The 19738-nt window shown below is 43.1% G+C and overlaps 1 protein-coding gene and 1 long non-coding RNA gene across 5 annotated transcripts in view; one reads left to right on the top strand and one right to left on the bottom strand.

The window, feature by feature from the left end:
* CHST11 (carbohydrate sulfotransferase 11) overlaps positions 1–19738 on the bottom strand; it is a 161024-nt gene that overhangs the window by 6191 nt on the left and 135095 nt on the right. The window lies entirely within an intron of this gene.
* Positions 15–14754, top strand: LOC134549777 (uncharacterized). 3 transcript variants are annotated; one of them, XR_010080177.1, is made up of 6 exons: positions 15–3126; positions 3218–3615; positions 3854–4112; positions 9106–9252; positions 10040–10404; positions 13327–14754. It is a non-coding gene; the product is annotated as an uncharacterized LOC134549777 (long non-coding RNA). The 3 variants fall into 3 exon arrangements; XR_010080178.1 differs by lacking the exon at positions 10040–10404; XR_010080179.1 differs by lacking the exons at positions 9106–9252; positions 10040–10404.

Genomic DNA, 19738 nt, shown 5'->3' with positions numbered 1-19738 from the left:
AAAGGAAGCACAAGCACCAGGAGGTCATGGGCTGGGAAACTCTCAATGCCTTCTTTGCTTATTATACCAATTCATAGAAAAGCAGATCTTTCCCTGCATGGAATAATTAATTATGTGGCTGAGTACAACTGATACTATTCTCAAAGATGAACTTTTTTGTCTCCAAACTTCTTGATACACATGGATTAAATGCTATTCACAGAGCATCCAGAGCTTTGCTTTGAAGACAACAGGAAGGAGCATAAGTGCTCACACAGCATGCTGGCAAGTGTATTTACAGAACCCTCATCCTGAGATGTGATCATTGCTTCTCTTAGGCCTGGAAAACAAATCTCGCCTCCACTCTGCAGTCCAACCCACAGCTACAGCAGTGTTGGACCTTTTGCTGCCGAGATGGGGTAGCAAGATACTGGAAAATTTGACAAAATGAAAACAGTGTATGTTCTTGTTACTGGTGTCTTTTAGGTTAGAAAATTTGATAGTCATGGCTTGTTTCTTGGCTGTGGCCTTGAATATAGCTTATACAGCTATGGCCAGAAAAAATGAAGCTCATGGATATTCCTGCTACCCTCCAAGAGGAAAATTCATTCAGATATGATGACCATGCCAGTGCAGGGCTCCTGTGTTTGGTTATTCAGAGGTGTCTCTGCATGGCACAGAGTTTTGCTGTGCAGCCCTAGCCTCACTGCTACATACACCTTATTACTTATTGAGAATAAACTGCATCAAAGCAACAGTGGGAGGATTTTAGTAATGTTATTTACATTTATTTAACACCATTTACCTGTGAATTTCAAATAGCCTTATGCTCAAGAATTAATTTAGCCTCAAAGACAAGAATTAAGTCAAGTATTGACCTTCCTATTTGATAGGCAAGGAGGTCTGAGATTCCTTCTTGTATGCTCAGTTTTTCAAAAGTATTTATCTTGTACCTTCTTGTTGAATTAACATGAATCATAGGACACCGAAAAGAAGTATCTGAGGCAATGTAGACTCTACACACCTGCTACATGTGTTCCTTTGGTTATAGGGCTCTTCCTCCCTGCCATATACCAGACAAAACCAGTACATGCCAGGCAAACCCTTTTGTCCTTGGCAAATGGTTTTGCACCAGCTTGGGAGTTCATACCAAACTTCCATTTCCTGCAGTCACAGGTCAAATCTCTGCTTTCAATAGCAATACTTAGCCATGATTCATATTTTAAAAACCCATCAAAATCAAAGAACAGGATCCAAATGAACTTTAGAGTCAGAACCCAAACAAAACTCCAAAATGGGACCAAGCCAGTTGCAGGATTTCTGAGCTTTGGTGAGAAAGGAAATAGAAATTGCATTGCTGCAGACAAGCACTAAGAGCCCAAGGTTCACCCACCCAAGGGGCATCAAAACCTTTTGCAGCATGTGAGCAACAGAGACTCTCCCTCTGTCTGGGCTTGATGGGTTGCAGAGGAAAGTTTCCATGGGACGAGCAACAGAGGGGCTGGTGCAGCTCAGCTCTGGGCAAGAGGACTTTTTCTTCAAGAGAGTGTACATGACAGTGCCACTCACCCCTTGTCCTCTGAATTCCCTGACACTTTCTTCATCACTTTTGCCCCTCTGTTCAGTAAAATGCTGGCTAGTGGTTAAAATGTGCAGTAGCCCAGTGCAGCTCTTTTAGACAGCTTGGCTTGTCTTTTGTGTGTGTGTGGTATCCCCCTGGACACGTCCCAGGTGCACTTCAAGGGCAGTTTTATGTTATAGTCAAAGAGATGAGAAGCCAGATGTGAAATAAGCTTCATGCTTCCTAGGAAAACTGACTGCAGGGAGTTTCCAAATTAGATGCTAGAAAGCAGTTGTCAAGGACCACACAGATTTTTCAAAAAATTGGCTTTTTCTGTTAAAAAAATTAAAAATCCCCAATTCAATTTATGATGTCCTCAGAGCAAAACTGAAGTAATAGAGCTCAACCAGCTCTATACTGAGTTGACTGGTTTGTTACCAGTCAATAATTTTCAAATAACTAAACAAAACTTTATGCAAACACACAGACATACAAATTCTCCCTTGCAGATAAAAAGCTGAAATCTCTCCTCCTGCAGATTTTCATCAAAAATCATATGCAGCACAGGAGGGCTGTTTGCCCCAGGCTTTAGAGTAAAAAAAAAAAGAAAGAAATGCCTGAATATATTGCTACATTATAATATGTTAATGCACTGTATTTGATTATCTGGTGCTATTCTTAGGATAAATACAGAATTAAGTGGATGAGATTCTATGGTCTGTATTAAATAGAAGGTCAGATTTGATAATCTACTGGTTGCTTCAGACCCTAATCTGCAGATGAATCTTTGTAGAGCTGTGCTTTGCTCCTGACTTCATTCCTCCATCAATAGGCTAAGCACTTCTTCCCCATACATTAACATTAATGAGATTTTCAGACATTTAGAGTAAGGAGAAAAATGTAGCCTTAGTATTTGCAATTACCAATGAGTTTGTACTACATTAAATTCATTTAGAAGATTACACTTGTGCATTTTCAAGTGGCACTTTCCTCTTGTTCTTTTTAACATGGAAAAAAAATGAAGAAATGACATAAAAGCTACATTTACTAAGTATACAGCAACACTCCAGGGTGAGCTGTGCATGTGCTCTGGCCTGCCTGGGGGCACACAGAATGCATATCAAATAACAATGCAACAGTAGAAGGGGATTGTCTAGTTCCCAGCAATGACAGCACCATTTGGTACGGCTGATGGATGAAGGGCCATGTAGGAAATAGAAAGCTCAACTTCCTTTTTATTCTATCCTGCTGACTTAAGTTTACTAAAACAAAAAAGAGAAAAAATGCCAATCTAGTGACTATCTTAGAACAATGCCAAGTGTATCAAAGTCCATTTCTTCTGCAGCTGACTAACACACCTGATGCACCCTGGAAGAGCTGATGTACTTGCTTCCCCCAGGGACACAGAGTGCTGCTGGCTGTCCTCAAGGTTTGATGGGAACAGCCCTCTTGCTGAAGGAGTGGATGATAGGAAAGGTCAGATAAAGCACCTCAGAGCCTTTAATGGAATCCTGAAAGAACCACCAAACTCTCCTTGGCACAGAGGAGATGCTCTGTGTCCCCTAGAGTCTGCAGCACCACGGAAGGTAATCATAAAAGCATTTTCAATTTAGTATTTTGAAACTATACACTAACAGTGAGTTAGCTGATGGTAATATGGTTCCTTTTCATTTCAAGTTACAGGCAAGGCTTTTAAGCCACATAACAATTTCACTCCTGAAGCTGGTGAGGGGAACTGGGAAAACAGTAATTTTAAATGAGACTGGAAATACATTTGTTTAAACTGGAGGTCCATTTGGCCAGGGAAAAAGTGCAAATGTGCTCACAGCTAATGAGGACAAAATGCCCCACAAATTTAAGCAGCCAGAGAGAAGATCCAAGGAACAGATATCTTTAAACCCATGGACTGTGAAGAAAAAGACATACAATGAGAGTCATGGACTGTCTTCCCCCAAAGCTGTAACAGATGTGGCTACAGCAGAGTTGTGAGTGTGCAGCTGCTGCCTGGACACTGATGGCTGTGCCTGTGCTCATTACCAGAGGTCCCTGCTGACCCCTCTGTTCTAGAAGCCACAGTAAGTAATGGCCTAAATCCACTTTGGGAGAGGACACTTTTAAGGCTGTGTGTAGACTGCCCTGAGAGCAGTGTGGGGATGGTGATAAAATCAGTGCTCGGGTGTGTCCTCTGACAATTCAACTTGGATTTCATCAGGGCCTTAAAGGTTTTGGGAAGACATCTCATAAAAGCAGCTGTTCTTCCCTGAAAGGACTGACTCCAGAGATGCACTTAATCATGTTTTTGTTTTCCTGCAGAAGCTGTAAAGCGGGACAGAGAAGAAGGGCATGTCAAGATCAAAGCTGTCCTTCCTTTTCTGATGCAGCAACCAAGTCGAACAGTGAAGCAACATGAGCAGCAGGAGACTTCTGAGCGCAGTGGCATTGAAAGAAGATAGAGAAAAAAGTTGTCTGGGGACACTCTGATTCCAGAAACTTCTCATTGCCATCAGTCCCAAAGTAACAGCAAGGGAGGAAAGTCCAGCACACTGTGCTCATGTCGTCTGTTCAGTGGAAGGTGGGTGTGTGTGTGCAGGGGGCCAGGAGGGCTTTCTGAGGAGAGCACTAGAGAATACACTGACCAGAAATGCATGTGCTGACCAACTGGCAGCCATCAGCTCATTACAGGCAAAGGTTATTCAAGGTAAACCAGAGTAATGAGATGGGAGGTATTTCCTTCTGGTTACTTAGGCACAGCAGGATAAAGTAATCTTTGAAGACCTTTGCTTGATGGCCAAGCAGCAAGCACAGATTTAAACACAGGGAATTTTTATATTTTTTTCTGAATATAGTACTGTACTGAAAACTAGGTGCAGAGATGAATTCAATTCACAGGTATCTGCACTGAAAGCAGGTTTTTAATAGAAGGATGGAAATACTGAAGTGTCACTCAAAACCCCCATTAATTACATTCTGTCTCACTATAGAAATTGTGGTGGAAAGCAGTACCCTCTACTTTACCAGGCAGGCTTTTGTTTATTTCTATTGCATTGCCTGCAGCTAGTTCTGTATTACTGTAACCAGGCTCACAACCAGCCTATGCTCGGACTGCTAACATGACATTTGATTATGGCAGACTGAAGGGCAAAATTATCTAAATTAGTTTAGCATGGAATAAAGAGGATAAATATTGTCAATAGCATTTGCAGGCCCATTCCTGGATAAACTGGTTTTTCTCTTCAATTTTGCCTTAAGGAAGCCTTTGCATCTGCCTTAAATTCTTCAGTTACCTTCGTGTTTGGAGGTTTGGTTTGTGTCCTATGCTAGAACTGTGCAAGTTGCTGCAGAGTTCCCCTCATCTGTGGTCCATCAATTAAAAACCAGCTGACATCCAGCTGGGTCTATCCAGCACTGGTAAAACCAGAGCTCATCTCCACCAGATTCTTCTTAATAGTATTTGTTCACAAGGGGTGTGTGTAGCAGCCTCAGAATCCAGAGAAAGATCTTAACGTGAGAACTGTCAGACTAACTATAGGTGGCACTAATGGTCCTGGTTGTGTGACATCGAGAGAGACAGTTGTCTGAAATCTCAGTTATTATCACCTCTCCTTCCCCCCCATCCATTACACCATCTGAGTTCTAGGATGGTGTTTGTTACTCAATATACAAAATGTTTTTCAGTATTACTTTTGTTTTCCCAGATGCTAAGAGTGGGGGATTTTTGAGCATGAGGTTACATGCAAGTATGTTTCCAATCCTGTTTTTCACATGAAAGGTGTGAATAAGATTCTTGCAACCTTGAGGGAGAGCCTTGAAGTTACAAACACGGTTTAGACTATTTTAAGACTTGGCTTTTACAATTTGCATCCATAACTACCCTACTTAGTGTATAAATGTGCTATACACCAAGTTCTAGATTGTATTTTTAAAAATGTTCAGCATTAGACAATAATGGAGGACCAGTAATTTTTCATACTTGACAGTCCAAGCATTTCTAAAATAATCACAAATAATTATTACTCTGTGCAGATTTCTACAGATAACAGACAATTGTATCTGTGTAAATCTAAACACTGTATCTAAAAGAACAACTGCATTTTTGATAAAGGGATTTTATTAAAGTGACCTGAACTGCAACATTTTTTTTTAAGTAATAGCTTTGCAATTTTTCATACTTTGATTTGCTTCACATTTCATTGCATGCTATTTTTGACTTAACTTTTTCGAAAACTTTGAGCACTCAAATGAGGAGCACACCAAAAATTAATATTCATTCAGAGAAGGTACACTGAGTGTCCTGGAGATGGAAATATTTAATATCTTCCCTGAAAACTTGTGGACAAACTAGAATATGAATTTACTATGAAAATATCTCTACAGAGGGACTGGCTAACAGAAGATAAAACTAATATTAACTTAGGACTGTTTTTACCAAATGAGAATATTTTAGAAGCAAATTATATCCTCTGAAGGAAACCCTTGAAATATTACAAAGCTGTCTTATTTTCTCCATTTCATGCATTGAACCTACTGCCCTATGGAGAAGATTAGTCTGGATATGCTCTTTTTTTCCCAATTCTTTGTATTGCAAACCAAGATAACCACACCATTTCCAGTTCCCATTGCAGAGAATGCACTGGGGCTATGAAAAGAAGGATCAAAGCTCTTGAAAGTAAAACAGTCATACACAGTAGCTGCTAATACTGTATTGCCAAAAATTCTGAATTATTTCATACATTCCCTCCTTCTTCTTCCTGTGCACGTCCCTAACTTTGTGCTTGTGTGTCTGTGTGCACTCAGAGAAGGGTACAGTAGAGAAGGGTGAGGTAATTCAGCATTACTGTGGGGACTGTGGATTCAAAATCTTGAAAAATCAGAGTCTGACACCAAATGGCATGGCTGTATATGAAAACCAGGTTTTTGTTCAGGCTAAAACTTTGTCACACAAAATATGGATCCAGGAAGAAAAGAGCCAGCTCCCTTCCAATGCCACCTTCTCCTGTATAATCCCAAACATCTTGGGAAGCTATTCCCTTTCTCCCTAACAGGAACTATTTGGTATCAGGACTCATACCATACATAGGGTTTGGGGCTAGTGAGATAAATGTATACATCTTGTAAAGTGTCTCCTCTGAACAAGCAGAGGGAAAAGTTGGAAGTCCCCAGGAAGATCAGGCAGAAAGAGCTATGGCCTGGCCATATCCAGGGTGAAGGATGTGCTGCTATGCATGCTGCTGTTCTGAAGCTCTGGGGAAATATTACAAACACAGGGCAGGCAAAACGGAAGCGATTGAGTTTCAGCGCAATACATGCAAGAGGTAAGAAATCTTCAAGGAGGGCTGGAGAAGTCTTGAGCTGGGAACACCTAAAACAGGCAATCTTCATCCTGGTGGGTTTATTGGGATTTAATTAACAGAATATGAGTTTGGAGCTTCATGTTGCATGTACAAAGAACACTCTGCACTGTCTTTCCAGCAGGCAAAGAAAGAAGGGAAAGAAGGGGAATAGATGGTCAATCTTTTTTATTATTCTCTCACAACAAGAAGAAACGAATGAAACCCTGGGCTGGGACCCCAGCAGCCATGGTGGGGTGAGGGTGGATGATGGAGCTGTGCTGCCTTCCCACGGCAGAGGCTCTGTGGCAGGACCTGACCCCCCTGAAGGGCCGCCACAGCTGCTCGCTGCCGCTCCGGCACGGATGAATCTGTTTGCTCCTGGCTCATTCTTAAGTGCAGCGATAAATCACTGTTCACATGAAAAAGCTGAAAGGTCTGGCTATCATATGAATTCAGTTTTGAAGGGAAAACTCTCAGTCCTTTCCCCTCCAACACACACACACACACACACACACAGAGACATGCACATGTCTGATGATGGGGCTGAGCTTGTGCTCTCCAGACCCGTGTGTGGAACCTGTGACACACAGGGACACAGTCACGGTCTTTCTAAACCTCCTTTCCCAAGGATACACTACTGTTGCCCACAAATGCTTGGGAAAGGGCCAGGCTTGCAGAACTGTCTCCAAGTCACCAGGACAGAGTCAAAGAAGCTTCCACTTTTCATCTCACAACTGCCAGGTTACAATCAGGGCACAGATGAGACAGCAACTGGGACAACCCAAACTCAGGGACAAGCACATGGGTTGGGAAGCTTGAAGCCAAACTAGTGACCTGTAGCTGCTGCACTCTGCTATTGCATCTTTACTGTGGGAGCTATGAATATGTTTGTCAAGGAAAGGCTTGAGAATTGCTTAGGAAAAGGCATGCCATGGACATCAGCAAATGATGTACCAGGAGGAGCACTGGGCTGGGGATACATGGAGTCAGCCAGGGTGGAGCTGGGAGTAGCCCTTAAAAAACAGAATAAGAAACAACATTTTAACATAGCTGGCATCTAGGAGACAATGGAAAAAATGACATTTGTTTCTCTGCTGCAAGGAGTTGTGGTTGCAGGGGTGAGATAAACTGGGTGGAGTGGGGAAACAGGATAGAGTAGATACATAAATACAAAAATACATAAGAAATTCCACGAAGAGGAAAGAAATAATTTGGGCTCAGTCTGGCTAGGACAAATAGCAACAGAGCTAAAAAAGAGAGAGTCAGATACAGGATAAATCCCAACAGAAAGTTAAGATACGTGTGTGCTAAAGCAGAATGAGAAATGTCCAGCATTAGGAACATGCATCTGCCCATGAAGGGAGAAGGACTCAAATTATCCCATCACACAGGCAAGTGTTGTCTTGCAGGTCCTTCAAGCTTTGCAAATGTGGAATGTGGCTTCTGTAAGCTAAGCTCACTGTCACAAACCTCAGTATTCCACACACTCCTGGAGCAAGGCTTTCAGCAAACACTGCAGAGCCATACAGGCAGGGCCAGCCAGTGCTGTGAATGAAACCCCCCTGAGGAAAAGGCAACACCAACCAGCTCTGGGGTGGGCAGAGACCAGACAGGAGCTCAGACAGAAACCGTGTGAAACCCTGCACAGGACGTGGTGAGGAGATGCAGGAGATCTGAATGCCTGGAGCTACCACATGTGCCCTGCTCCCCCAAGCAGCTCTGACCTGGCAGACAACATTTATGGATTTCTCAGTAACACAAATCCTCCTCCTGTACCTCCAGGTTGCAGCTGAGGTGTCACACAGTCGAGTAGAAATACTTATTTTTTTCTCAGCAGGATATCTGCTATTTTAAGTGAATACAATTTACTCGGTCCCATGCTAAATCAGGGTAATATGTTCCCAATTTTTAACTCAGTGTGCAGCACACCAATATTGCTCCAGAGCTTTTGAAACCCAAACAGGAGAAACAGGAGAGAGTTGCTGCATAGCTGGTTTCCTTACATATAATTCATAGGCTTTAGCCATCCCCTCGAGGAGAGGGGAACCCTTCAATTATGTGTTTTTATGTATTGTTCTTTGGCTGTTCCCCAACCCAAGCAGGGATTTGGTTGGAATGGGACACTGTGGGATGTCCCTTCCGATATCTCTGAGCAGGTCAGGTGAATGCTGCTCCTGTGGGTCAGGGATGCAGGTTCAGGCCCCCACCAAGAAATGCTGTGTTGTCATTTTTAAGGTAAGAGGCTGGAAGTAGGAGTGCTGATGCCTGCCATGTATAACCCTGCTGTAAGCTCTGCCCTGTGAGCTTTGCAGAATTCTGTCTGACTGGATGGTGCCAAGGTCCAGAAGAGATGGAGGAGAGCTAATCTCACCCTCCCAGCAGGTCAGTGTCAGAAACAAGAACTCTCAATATGGCTCTCTTTTCTTGTAATGATCTGGATGAATTCATCCTGGCACAGACTGGCAAAATACCTAAACCCTTTGGGTAATGATTTTCTTCTTCTCAACGAAACTATCACAAATTAACATTAAATTGATTTTACTTCCCTTTGGTAAGGTTATATTGTGCTCAGATTAAACCTTGCTGTTCTAAAGTAACTTTTTCTGGCATGTTTGACTGTGCTGCTCACTAATGCTCACAGAAGGTGACTAACCAGGGTTGCTCATTCTCCATGGCCTTAACTACAGTTAACTGAAAACTTTTCACCTTTCTGCTGCTGTACAAAAAGAATTAGATGCCCTCCTGCTTGAAAAGACAAAAGGCCTCTTATACTAAAATTCATTTATAATCTTAATTACAACAGGCTTCCCAGGAAACTTTCCTGCTGCAGAATGTAGCACAGAAATAAGATTCTGGGTAAACACAAAAAGCCTGTTCCATCAATAGCTTCCTAGGTCTGATTTATTCTTTATTGAGATAAACACCAGTGACTCCAATGCTGAGGGATGCTCAGTCCCAAACAAGCCAGCAGCAGCCCTTTAGCCCAGCTATAATTCCGTCAGGATTGGGCCAAAGAGACAAAAATCAGAAGATGAACCATGACACAGGAGAGAAAAAAAAAATTGCTTTCCCAGTATTTTCTGGTTTTGTTAAAACTCCCAGCTGTTTCAGTCTTTGTGCACCAAAACAAACCCACTACCACAGCCAACCACAAGTGATTCTACCACAGGCTTCTCCTGGAGGCAAAGAGAACGGACATAAGTCTGCTTTCCCTGTTGGCCACTGACACCTCTTCCCAAATGGCAACATTGCACCCACTGTGCCAGCTCCACACAGACAACAACCACCATTCTCTGGATCCAACCATCAGGCCCTTGCTGGAAACTTCCAGTGCTCCTGGGTTCCTCTGCATGCTCAGCACATAAAGTAAAAGAACAGAAAATACACCTAGGTAATCTTCTTTAAATCCTGACAAGCCTAGGGTGATTTGGTTGCATTTTTAAGCATCTGACTTGCTACATTAATTCTTCTTACATCAGAGCCTGAGGACAATGTTTGAAGTCCCTTTCGTCAGCCATTCAAGACAACTGGAAGGTACAAATATTAGCATGATGTCTTATTCATTTTCCTCACCTCTACAGCTGTGTTTACTGTGATTTCTAAGGGCTCTCTGTCTCATCTAATAACAGATCTATTTAAGGACTGCATACTAAATGCTGCTTTATAATAGAAGAACAAATTCTTAGTATTTCTTTAAATGGCAGCTATTTTATACAAACTGTTACCTCAACTACAGCCTGAAAGGAATTGCACATCATCTTCTTTTCCCTTTTTTTTAATGCTCATTCTATTATAAACTTCCCAAAGAGAATGAGCAGAAAAGGCCCCTCTGAGCTCAGGCTTCTGGGATCCTTCTCTGGCTGCAGCCAAGCGCTGTCTCCTTGCTCTCTGCTCCTTTCACAGATGCTGAAAGCATGCCAGCCTCTCATCAGTTCCCTCTCTATCTGCTGAAAGGGCTGGCTCCCTTCTCCTTGTTCTCGTACCCCTGTCATCTGCCTTATCCCACCTGCAGCTACAGCATGCCAGCAAAGATCGGAAGAACACGGAGCTCCAGGACTAAGTCTTAGGGCAGCTCTTGCTCTGCATGCAAAGCCCTGGAGCAGGTCCCTGCTGTCCCTGAGCCTGCAGCACAGGCAGTGGCCTCGGCGAGCCGGAGGGCACGGAAAGATTGGGAAGCTCTCCCCTCTCCCTGAGCAGCGAGGCAGAGCAGAGAGGTGCCAACCCGCAGCCCAGGGGACGTGGTGTGACAGGCAGGAGTGAGTCGAGGCATTCAGCTGCGGGGCCAGGGGAGCCAGGAGCGTGTGCTCCGTGGCACAGCGCCCGTGTGCTCCATGGAAACGTGCCTGCTGCCGCAGCGGGGAACAGGGCGGCTCTGTCCCCACACAGCGCTGGCCTGTTCGCCTCCGCGGGCCCCTGGCACAGCCTGCGCTCGGCCTCAGGCTGCTCGCAGCAGGGGCAGCTTCTCCTCAGCTCAGGCAGGACGCAGAGCCTGGCAGGGTACACTCACTGTGCTGCTTCTTGTTACTGCAGCCTTGGGAATGCGCCTATGGGGAATTGATTGCTTGGCCAGCAAAAGCCCAGCCACCCCTGACTTCTGCTTGCCCACCCATACCAGTCTGTTACGGTTCCCAGGACTTCTGCTTTCATAACCTGCTTATTTTCTCTTTGATGAGCAAATAATGCCAAGACCCTGGGCAGGAATGCATGGATCTCCCTCCATACAATGCCTACTGATATGTGTACATGCATCCCTACACACATCCAAGCAGTAAGCACCCAGATGGTACACACATTTATGTGGGTCACCGACCAGGGCTAATGGGTGATCCCAGGCTGTACTGAAGCACTGAAACACATTCAGATGTGTAAGTAGGTAGGAGTGGAAAAATTCAGTGGCAAAGTGGAGGGAAAAAACACACTTGTTGCTGATTTTTCTGAGTAGAATGGTGTGAGAAGAATCCACGATGCCCACTCAGTCAGTACCTGGAACTGCTGCCACCTCCCTGATGATTTCAGTCAAGACAGCAGAGATGCCTGATGGCTCCTGAGAAACCCTGGCATGTTCTGGCTTACTGAATAGAGGTTGTCCTTCTCCAGAGCTGCCAGGTGACATGGATTTGGGAACAGGGAAAACTGACAAGTTCACATAACGTAGGAAGAGCTGATATTCCTGACAGAAGTAGTACACCTAAATTACAGTTTCTTCCTAAGAGGAGCATTTTAGACTCTCTGCAAGAGCTTCCACCCACTGGATCCATGAATGAAGAGCTCAAGGTTTCTCCTCCAACTCGCAGCACTGCCTGCTGCAGGACCTGTCTTCTCAAGGCAGGGAGAGCTGCCAAGTGCTCTGTGCCCTTCAGCTTATGGGGTGCTTCCGTGGCACAAATGCCTCCACAAACATGCTGATAATTAACAGTGGATTTTGCTCTTTGAATGTATTCTGTCTTTTATAAGACACATCAGCACAGCTGACCTGGAGATTAACAATGACATCCAAACTGCTTTCAACTGTCTTAGTTTTGCATTTCAAATATAAAATTGATTTCATGAAAGTCTGCTTATCCTGTTGTTTCTAAATCCTTTCTGATGGTTGATCCTAGCTGGAGCAGGTCACTGCACAAAGGCCCATTGGTAAGGACCATACTTAAACACTTTTGATCTGGTGTTTGCAACTCTGTCCATTCCTGCAGTCCACTCCACGGGTATCTTCCACTGATGTGTGTCCCAGCTAGCACGAGCAGGGAAGTCTCACAAAGCCTCTTTCCAACTTCTCCTACTGTTCTTAGAGATATTCACTTCCTGCTTCATGACCTAACTTTATCTCTGGCTTTGTTTGTTTAAAAATAAACTTTGTTCACAGGGAAAAGCAGTATATAGGATTCACTGCTTCCAGGAACAAACTGTAATTTCATTCAATTTATTCTGCTTTCCCAGGCACTCTCTTACTCCAGCTCTCCGTCACCTCTCTTTATGCCTCCGCAAGTCCAAGCCCACAACTTCAGTCCCTCTTCCTGGTGCCCTTCAGAAGTGGTTATGGCCCCTTAACTCATCTTATTAACACCACTGTGTTCACTCAGCCACAGCAATAGAAGGTCTAAGGTAATCCCAGTTATTTCTGAGGTTACCCTTAACTCTTCCTTCCACCTGAGCTTCTTTTCCATTTGTGCCTCTCACTGCTCTTCCCTGTCTCTCCTTGACTGCTCTTCATTTAGCAACTCCTTTTGCAAGCTGCCCTCAACACCACTGGAGCTCAAGTTAAACTTTCAAACCCATGGGTGGGCTGGGAGAAGAGTGGGGGAGATGCAGACATTTTCAAAGGAAGACATGGATGTTAAACAGGATGAGTGGAAGGCTGCTCCCAAACACACGTATTCTCAGGAGAGTGAGATAAAGCAGCTGCCATATACTGCTACTTTAAACCTGATGCAGAACATCTGCTCCTCTTTTGCTTTTCAGGATTCATGTCCTCTTGTCTGCAGCTCTGGAGAGAGAAGGACCACCTGGGCAGAGACAAACTGCTGGTTCACCCAGGCTATTTCCAGAAGAAGAGAACACTTGCCAAGATTAACTGAGAAAACCTGAACTGCTCAGCAGCCAGCTAAGCTATGAAGAGCCTGCACATCAGTCTAACAATATTTTTTGTTCCATCTTCACCCACTGCAGACAGGATTGGGCCCCTCCCATTCTCCAGTCCCCACTTTGTTGTTGTGGATCAACTGAGATCAATAAATCTCAGGGGCACAACTCAGGGGCACCTCAAGGTACTGCCTGTCAGAAGTACTATGAGATCTCTCAGCTCCCTGTGGTGAGGTGGTGGAGTCCACTAAAACATGGGCATATTTTAGCTATGACCAGCCTCTTTAGGGACTGAAGGCAATAGATATATATTCAATGGGAGTAAATGCTTATTCCCTAACAAAGCTCAGATAAACTGCAGAGGGATCTGCAGGTGCTGGCAGGATGGATAACTTCTCCTGAAGCTGCATCTGGAGCCACTAGAGCAGATCAAGGTCTGGGATAAAAATAACTCTCAGCACTTATCTGGTATTTTTTCAATCTGCAAACTTGAAAGCATCATCCTCATTTTCCAGATGTGAGAAGCCAACCACAAAGAACCAGTTCAGTGTTGCTGCATTCTTCTATCGGCTTCACAAGCTGAACCTCATCCTCTTCCAACACCTCTGTCCAAGAGTAACTGACAGGTTTAAGACAACTAATGCTATCAGCACTTTCAATTTTCTGTCATCTTGCCTTTTTCTTTAGAGGGGAAATGGGGCTTATTTTTCAGCCCTGGTTCCTGGCATTGCTCTGGGAGAACTTCAGAACAAGATATATCTCAAAATATTTGTCCTCCATGGTCCTTTATGTTACAGAAAGGTTAAGTAAAGGGACTAAACCAGAGACTCAAGATTCAGACTGAGAAACTGTGGCAGTAAAGAATGCTGGAATCAGCAGATTACAGGTATTTCAAGCATTCAGTTTAGGCTTACACCTTTCCATCCTTGTCATTAATTCTCTGAACAACACTGGGGAGATTCACCTTTGGGTGTAACCTCCATAGCAAGTTGGTGTCTACAAGAAATCAGTAGCAGACATTTGGCACTGCCCAATGCAAAATGTTTAGCATGTTCTGCAGTAATACATATAGCTTTCTTTTTATCGAAACAACTGTCTTAAATGCCACTGAGATGTCACAGAAAATCAAGTCAGAGCATTCCAAGATGTACCAGGATTTAAAAAACCCACTTGAAGTACAAAATAGAAGGGTTGCATGTGTTTGTCTGTTTTTCTAATTTAATAATATGAGTTTGCCACAGCCCTGAAAATCAACTTGTATGTTACTGAAAAGAAAAACCAAACCATAAAGTTCACTGATCTGTAAAGCTCGTTGCAAAAAATAAAAGAATGTTGTTTTTGTTTGTTTTTGTTTGTTTTGTTTTTTTGAAAATAGTGGTTCAGTGCAGACAAGAGAAGGGTGAGAAGCAAACAGTTTATCTGGAATAGGTAGACAATATTAAGACAAACCAGTCCAATTTGGAGAAGTAGCATCAAGAAGCTGGTTAATGGGTACAGCTTAAATTAAGTACTACAACTCTGTCTACCTCTTTCAGCCTACCACAACTTACTCATTGGTACTAAAAATAACTAGAAACACAGCAGAGAAGGTGAAGGAAAGTGCGAAGGAAAACAAGCAGCCTGAGCAATTCCATTAAAAACCTCCAAATAATAACAAAACCACAGCCTGCCTAGGAACAGCCCTCTGGGTCTGAATGACATCTGCTACAGCAGCCTGGTACCTCCACATCAGTGCCAAAGGAAGGAATGGTCTAAAATGTCTGCCCATGAGAAAATACAGCATTGGTGAAGTTGTCCCCTCCAAGGAAGTAAGTGAAATCAGAGCCTGGCACTGGTGTTAGACAGTGAAGGGGAAGGAACACAGAGAGAGAAACAAAAATGATATCTAGCAAAAATACTGCTCCTACATCTCTGGGCTGAAGAGCTTCCTTGGAGAAACTCTTGTTTTTGATGGCAGAGGATGACATCTCTCTGGGGTGAGAGAGGAAAGGAAAACAGAAAATTCTGTGATAGCTTAAAACTACTAAATAAAAGAGACTGTCTTTAAGGGGAATTAATATTTATGAAATGCAAAAAAGATCGTAGTAAAATAAGAGATAACACAAATCTAATAAAAGCAGAGTTGTTCTGAATGAAAAAAAAACCAAACCACAGATGCAGAGCCTGCAATGTGGTGCTGTACTATCAAAAAACCAATTCCCCCTGGTCTTAGGCAATGTCAAAACAAAACCCCCCACATATAGGCCCAGTTCAAAAGCTATTGAAGTTAATAAAAATTTCCTCTTGATTTCCAAATGCTTTGAAAATTTGACTTCTTGGGAATTTCTGATGTTATTAAGAGACATATACCAACACTATCACCCTCCAAAAAAAAAAACCCATAGCTCACACCACGTTACACAGAGATTCTAGAGGACAGAAGGGTCACTGCCAGAAGCTGCCCAGTTTCTCCGCTCAGTAGAGGATGATGGCTCATCCCAAATCCTGGTGTGGGTTGTCAGGGAGTGTTACCTGCAGCGTTATGGAGATGATTATTTTTGAAACTGCATATGGGAGTTTTACAGCACCAATGGCTTCTTAAAGCCTTTGAAAACTTTCCCCCATTAGAACTATGAGCTAGAAAAGATGTTTTCACTTCCTGCTGTGGAGTATCATAGTGTGCCATATTCAATGCATCACCTAGTCTTGTTTTTGAAGGACATTTGCTTCAGGGGAGGAAAGTATTCTATAATCCTAATGCACCTCTCTGTTGAGAAGCACTTCTTTTGATATTCTGCTAAAGTTTGTTTCCTTCCCCCCTCCACCCCCCCATTAAATATACCCATGGCCAGAAGATCATGAATGTGGAAATGTGTCTGTTAAAGAAGGCTGAATGAAAAGCACTGTGACAACCTCAGTTCTGAGTTTGTTGCTCTGTATGTGCGTTTCTTGGATGGGATTTTCATTTTCAGTAGGGCTGTTTTTCATTCCCAGGCATGGTTTGTTCTGGTTTATGCCCAAGAACTTGCACTAACAAAGCCTGATGGTTCTCTGAAAGGAGAATAAACATAGATCCTAATCACTTGAAAAGGTAAATCTCTACAGGCAACTGCTCCTGGAAATACTGGCTTCTTCCTGGGCAAGAAAGGGTGAGTGTCCAGAAGGAAATGCCAAGTCACAAGGCATTTCAGACCTATTAATATAATTTAGAAAGAAAAAGAAAATCCACACTGGGCTATTAGCAACAATCAGGTGTTAGAGTGCAGGGAAGACACATAAAACACTGCATTAAACTACGACAGTTTTGCTCTACCTCAGAACATAAAGTTTATTGAATGGCTCCCAGAAGAGAGAAAAATGGATTTGGCACTCAGCAATAAAGTCTGTAATTACTATTTTACAGAAAATCCACAGACTCTGTCCAACTCCTGGCAATTTTTTATGGTGTTGACTCGTGAATGTTCTTGTCCAGTGCCACCATCAGTGGGAGCAAGACGTGCAGCTGGAGAAGGGTCCTGAGCTATCCCTTGCCAGGAGCCAAGGCAGACAAAAAGCCTACAGAGGAGCCAATTCTCCCTGTCTGCCATTGGAAAGGAGTAGTGGTGGGTCTCATCACCTGCTCAAGGTCACCTGGAGAGCAGGAACAGACCAGGGAGAGGCAGTGGCAGTGACCCATCCCCTGAGCTCAGCCATGCTGGAAGAGCCAAGCTGATGGATGTGTCTGAGGAAAACCTAGTGTTTGGTGACTCACAGACCCTTGAGCATTTCTAACCATCTGGTTTCCCAGAACTGGCCAATCTGACAGGTTTGCTGCCAAATTAAAGTTAACAGAATGTGGGTATATGAGAAATCGTGAGGATGCAGCTAGGGATGTAGCATATCGCTTCATGGAGATGCACAAAGCTCTGCATCTGGAATCACACAGGTTGGGCAGAGGTGGGATGACTAAAAATGTCCTCTAGCACCACAAGAAAACAGTTTTGGATGTTACTTACACAACAAATTTTTATGTTCAAGGATGCCTGAGTCATTTGATAGGCAGCTCACAGCTATACAGCTACTGTGAAGAATAACAAATACAATTTCGGAGGAGAAATTTATAGATGAGTGTTTAAAATGCACATGTTGACACCCTCATTTTACTTTTTTTAATGGCCCTGCCTTCTGTGCATTCATGAACCTTGTTTGAAATTTGAAAGGACTTTTAAATCAGTGTCTCTTCTGGACATTTAAATGGCAAGCAATTAAAACCAAAAAAGAAACTACTCAACTGGTTCTATTTCTGGTCATCAGGCACTGCTCCCTCTGCAGCTCAACAAAGCAGAGAAACACTGAATATTCCCAGGCTCATCTGCTGTAAGTGTGAGTCTAGACAATGTACAATGACTCACAACAACCTATCTTTTATATATAAAACTTAGCAAGACCTGTAGATAGAGAAAACACTTGCTTTACTTAGAGATTAAGGAAGAGCACTCAGCAGTGCTCTCACTGCTGCACACTGAACAGGTGAACACCAATAAAAACATGATTAGCCCAAGCCCATCTGTCATGCAGTCATAAAGCAGCAGCCTTTCACTAGGGACACTTGTGAACAAGCAGACAGCTTAAATCTCTGTAGGAGCATGGGCAGTCCCCAGAATTACAAACTCAGGCCCACTGTGAAGCATGTAAATGTTATCACTGCCCAGTAAATGTGACACTTGGTAATTTTGACACTGCGAGTCTGTGGCAGAGCCAAGCCTGACACTCAACAGTGTCCTGGTCTTCCTGATCTCCTGTCATCAGTGTCAGCTTCTGCAAGCAGTAAATATACCAAATTAACAAGACAATCAAAGCCCAGCTTTCCCAGTTTCTTGCCCAGCATTTCCCTTTCTGCATGACACTTCTCAGTTTTCTTATTGAGCTCAGTGCTCAATGAAAAATGTGCCATTGACAAGGCTGGAATTAAGCACAGCACAAATTTCTACCATGCCCACATTTCACTGCAAGAAGATTGTGGCTTGGATCATGGGCCTTATGAAAATTAATGTCAAGCTTGTCAGTGACTTCAAGGAATTCAGAATTTCCTCCACTGTGTTTGTGCAATGTCCAGAACCATGAAGGGCTGATTGCTAGTTGAGATCAGTAAGTGTTGTTCCAATAAATAGTAAAAAATAATGGAGAAACTAAATAGACACAATGTAAAAGGCAAAGAAAATTACAAGCGGTGGGAATATAGACAAATAACATTCACATGCTTTGCCTCTTTATGGAAATGTTCTTGTCATTACAAAGCCAGGTATAAGAGGTTTTCTTTCAAGTGCCTTAGAGTAGAGCATCAACAGCAGTTTCAGAGGAAAGCACCACTTTGTTTAATGAGGGAATGCACAAAAATGTTTTGTAAACCACCCCACCCCCCCCCCCCAAAAAAAAAAATCTACAAGTGTTTCCAGACTCTGACTCTATGCCTCTACAGGGCTGCTCTGTTTCATCAGTCTCAAATGATGGAAACTGTCCAGCAGTTATGAAAATATCTACCTGAGAAAGTTATGAGAATACTTGCAGGATGCAACACACCCTGCTGAGGACTCAGCAAATGACCCACTGACACGGGAGAGCTTTATATCATGAGGACAGCTGTCCATGGGTTTTATTATTAAGCTTCACAGCCAAATTTTCACACAGAAGGAATTGGAAAAAAAAAGACAAAAGTATTTTGATATCCTAAGCATGAGTCCATCCCTGAAAGTTTACACAGTGATGTGACTGAGAACTGCAAACAGATGAGAAGAATCTGATGTCTAGATCAACATACTGACAGTCCTCTGCAGGTGCCCTCTCTGGTGCTGGTGTTTGTTTTAAGATCTCTCGCTTTGAAGAACATAATAAAGACATCAAAGGCTGGTAAGTTCTGACCTGAAGACATTTTCCCAACCTTGGAGGTCATTTTTTTCTGCCTCTGCAGACACCAGGAGCCAATGGGAGGTTCATGCCAAGGCAGTTATTTCATGCTCTGAGTAACATTCCAATTTCTGTAACCAGATTTTTGGAACAGCAAGTTCTTATTTTGGGCGAATCCCATGTGAAGGGCATGCTTCAGTAGACAGATGGATATCCTCAACTTATTGATATAGCATAACTATTATTAGATGCACAAACAGCTACTGCCTTGTTGTGCTTCATGTGTTGAAAACTAGTAATGCAGAATCCTGTTAATGCAGTAGAGCAATACAGATATTGTACGTGAAAGAGGAATGCTCTTATTTTAATATTCTAATTTTGATCAAAAAGATTAGCTCCTTTAGACTTCATGGTTCAGATGAACTGCAGC

The sequence above is a fragment of the Prinia subflava genome, chromosome 4 (assembly GCF_021018805.1).
Source record: "Prinia subflava isolate CZ2003 ecotype Zambia chromosome 4, Cam_Psub_1.2, whole genome shotgun sequence".
Taxonomy (NCBI): Eukaryota; Metazoa; Chordata; class Aves; order Passeriformes; family Cisticolidae; genus Prinia; species Prinia subflava.
This window is presented reverse-complemented; position numbering and strand designations above follow the sequence as displayed.